This window comes from Gopherus flavomarginatus, chromosome 11, assembly GCF_025201925.1.
Source record: "Gopherus flavomarginatus isolate rGopFla2 chromosome 11, rGopFla2.mat.asm, whole genome shotgun sequence".
In the NCBI taxonomy this organism is placed as follows: Eukaryota; Metazoa; Chordata; order Testudines; family Testudinidae; genus Gopherus; species Gopherus flavomarginatus.
In genome coordinates this window covers 12,393,619-12,397,933 of record NC_066627.1, presented here as the reverse complement: position 1 = coordinate 12,397,933, position 4,315 = coordinate 12,393,619, and the positions used below count along the sequence as shown (strand labels likewise).

The window sequence follows — 4,315 nt, the reverse complement described above, 5'->3', positions numbered from 1 at the left end:
AGAGCCAAGAACCCAAGTCTCCTGATGGCCAATGACTCACACAAACATAACATGACAGAGGTAAACGATGCAGCAGTGAGGTAGCTGAGAAATTCTCATCGGTACACAGAGATAGAAGTGGGCTTTTGTATCATAAATCAATACATAAGCAGGCAGTAGGTAATCTATGTGGTCCTGCAGTAGAATCAATACCAGACGCGCCCTAATGAAGCATATTAAGTGAGTCTATGTCATATTTCCCTGGAAAGTGGATATCAGGCAGTGTTGGCATTTTAGTTTCAAGCCCAAGTTCACAATCTTCTGTTTGTAGCAAGAAAGAATCAATCTTGGCTAGAATGTTGCATTGCGTTGTGCTTTGCTCTATCCTTCACACGACGTTTTATTAACCCACATCCTGAGCCAGATCTTTAGATGGTGCAAACTGATGCAGCTCCATTGACTTTAAGGGACACACACCAATTTACACGTGTGATAACTCACCGCTCCTAGTTAATAGCAGTGATGAGTGCTGTGCATTGTTGACACTCACATTATGAGATATCGTTTCATGGAAACAGGGCCACTCCTACTGTCACTGTAATTCCCACCACTGTCTTTTTGATTCCCTCCGCAGCCATCACACAATGAACTGAAAAAGAAAATGTCCAATCGAACCACGGTGACCGAGTTCCTTCTCCTGGGATTCTCTGACATTTGGGAGCTGCAGATTTTGCACTTTGTGGCATTCCTGATGATTTAATTGGCAGGCCTGATGGGTAATCTCATCATCTCAGCCATAGCCCTCAACCACCATCTTCACACCCCCATGTACTTCTTCCTGATGAATCTATCTATCCTAGACCTCGGCTCCATCTCCGTCACCATCCCTAAATCCATGGTCAATTCTCTCATGAACACCAAGGTAATTTCTTTTCCTGGATGTGTCACCCAAGTGTCTCTATTTGTAATCTTCACTTCAACTGATCTTGCCTTACTCACCATCATGGCATACGACCGATATGTCGCCATCTGCCAATGACTGCACTATGAGAGTGTAAGGAACAGTAGAGCTTGTGTCCAAATGGCAGCCAGTGCCTGGATTAGTGGTATTGTCTACTCTGCAATGCACACTGGGAACACTTTCAGGTTACCCTTCTGCCAGACAAATGTCATCCACCAGTTCTTCTGTGAAATCCCTCAGCTGCTCAAGCTCGCCTGTTCTGACTCTTACCTCAGTGAAGTTGGACTGCTTGCCTTAGTGGGTTTTTAGGTTTAAACTTCTTTGTCTTTATAATTGTGTTTTATGTTCAGATCTTCAAAATCGTGCTGAGAATCTCCTCTGAGCAGGTCCAGCATAAAGCCTTCTCCACCTGCCTTCCTCACCTCACTGTGATCTCTTTGTTTATTTGCACTGTCTTCTTTGCCTACCTGAAACCCACCTCCAGCTCAATATCAAATATGAATCTCATGATGGGTGTTCTCTATTCACTGGTGCCTCCAGTGATGAATCCGATCATCTACAGCATGAGGAACAAGGAGATCAAAGCTGCCTTAAAGAAACTGATTGTGTGGAGGTTATTCACCAAGAATTAAAATGTCCATCATTGCTCCTTGATTGAGATATCATTCTGAGCTTCTTCTTGGATATAATCAACTGATGACAAAATTTTCTCCTTGAAAAAACAGGGTGCACTCTGTTTATGAATTCATAAAATTCAGACTAATTCCTTTGAAGATAAATTAGTTAGTTTAGAATTATACCAGTGTAAATAAGATCAGAATCTAAATATCTATCCATAAATGTACATACACACCTCTCTCTCTTTGGGATTTATACTGCTAACATTGCCATACTATCTGAGCGTGTTGCACAGAATAATAACAGCCATAGCTAAGTCACTAGTGAACGTGTAATCTCTTTCTCTTCTTCTTTTTGGAGGTAAAAATTGTGGGTGGAGTTTGAGAGGTTTGGCTTGTTTGATTACTTGATTATTTCTTTTTTATTTTTCATTTTGTTGATTCATTGATGACTTTTTTTTGTTACAGTAGGAATTTGCAGGGTGGAATATGTTTGATTAAATGTAGGAATCAGATTATTTTGTCATTTATTCAAGATGTCAATGTCATAATCTCTTTAAAGGGGTTTTCGGAGAAACTGGAGGTTTTCCTTTCCCTAGGGTTGAAGAATTGAAAAAAAAGTTTCTGTAGGTGTGTGGCTAGCTGAGTTCCTTTTTAAACAATTATTTTAATGTTATTAGAGAGATTACCTTCTGCACACGTCCCCTCTCCTTCATTATCTCAGCAACTGCCTCCACCCAGACACAATTATAGAGACTATATCCTTTGCCAGTTCAAGTTCACACAATGTCCCAACATAAGCAACTCTGCATACAGAAATGTGGTATTAGGAAAGCATTTAAGGCTTGATTAAAATTTAAGGACTATAAACCAGTGTCCAGGGCTTTGGCTCCAGGAGTCAAGACATTACAAGAGAATCTCAGCTTCCATTTCCTAAACTATAGCCATTTTCTAGTCCTCATGGTTGAGAAGAAAAGCTTGAAAATGTTCCCCAAGACAAAAGCCAAGTGTAATCAATAGAGCAATGTCTCCCTGAGTCTTGCATGAGCCAATCACTCATGGGATGGAGTGGGCTGTCTTCAGTTAACCAGTGCAACACTTACCTCAATCTATAGGCAGCCTGAGACAATTGCTCTGAGAGGGGGAAAATGCATAGGGTATAATGATGCAGCTACATCTTCCTGAGTGTGCAAAGAGCCTGAACCAGTCACAAAGTTAACTCCATAAACACAGAGAGTTGTTCTGGGACTATTCTCACCATCCGTGGATAGATGGGGCAATTCTGAGAGATACAACCCAGTTTTTTACAGACATGACAACACTTTTCCCCACTCTTTCCTGGGATACCTCTGAGGAGGCCTGTGTCCTGCTGGAGCAAATCCTTCCTCTGGGTGGGTGTCCATAACTAGGCTTTTTCCTGCTTTCTGATTCCTCATTATCTCTGTTATGCTACCTAGCGATTTTCTATATATTCATCAGCCAATTTCCCAGCTGGGTGCCCATTTCACAGGTTTCTCTCTATGAACCGTGATATTAATATCACAGAATATTTTATGGTTATTTAAATGGGATGGAGGTTCTAAGTAATGAGAATCTCAAATCCTGGAACACATATGAAACTAGACATCATAAGAACATAAGAATGGCCATACTGGGTCAGACCAAAGGTCCATCCAGCCCAGTATCCTGTTTTCTCACAGTGGCCAATGTCTGGTGCCTGAGAGGCAATGAACAGAACAGGAAATCATCAAGTGATCCATCCCATCACCCATTCCCAGGTTCTGGCAAACAGAAGATAGGGACATAATCCCTGTCCATCCTGGTTAATAGCCATTGATGGACCTATCCTCCATGAATTTATCTAATTCTCTTTGAACCATACTATATTCTTGGCCTTCTCAACATTCTCTGGCAAAGAGTTCCATGGGTTGACTATGCTTTGTGTGAAGAAATACTTCCTTTTGTTTGTTTTAAATCTGTTGCCTATTAAAGTCATTGGGTGACCTTTAGTTCTCCTGGTATGAGAAGGAGTAAACTTCCTTATTTACTTTCTCCACATCAGTCATAATTTTATAGACCTCTATCATATCCCTCTTAGTCGTCTCTTTTCCATGCTGAAAAGTCCCAGTCTTATTAATCTCTCCACATACCGAAAGCCATTCCATACCCACAATCATTTTTGTTGCCCTTTTTTTAACCTTCTTCAATTCCAATATATGTTTTTTTTAGATAGGGTAAATACACCTGCACATAGTATTCAAGATATGGGATCATCATTGATTTATATAGAGGCAATATGATATTTTATGTCTTCGCAATACCTTTCCTAATGATTCCCAACATTCTGTTTGCCTTTTTTGATAGCAACTGCATATTGAGTGTAAGTTTGTAGAGAACTATCCACATTGACTCCAAGATCTCTTTCTTGAGTGATAACAGCTAATTTAGACCCCATCATTTTAAATATATAGTTGGGATTATGTTTTCCAATGTGCATTACTTTGCATTTATCAACATTGAATTTTATCTGCCATTTTGTTGCCCAGTCATCCAGTTTTGTGAGATCCCTTTGTAACTCTTCACGGTCTGCTTTGCACTTAACTCTCTTGAATTGTTTTGAATCATCTGCAAATTTTGCCACCTCATTGTTTACCCCTTTTTCCAGATCATTTATAAATATGTTGAATAGTACTGGTCCCAGTAGTGACCCCTGGGGGACAGCACAATTTCTCTCTCTCCATTCTGAAAAATGACCATT

At 40.2% G+C, this 4,315-nt stretch overlaps 1 pseudogene; it reads left to right on the top strand.

Moving 5' to 3' along the window:
* Window positions 1-640: 640 nt before the first annotated feature.
* Window positions 641-1,572, top strand: LOC127031241 (olfactory receptor 14C36-like; annotated as a pseudogene).
* The last annotated feature ends 2,743 nt before the right edge of the window (window positions 1,573-4,315 follow it).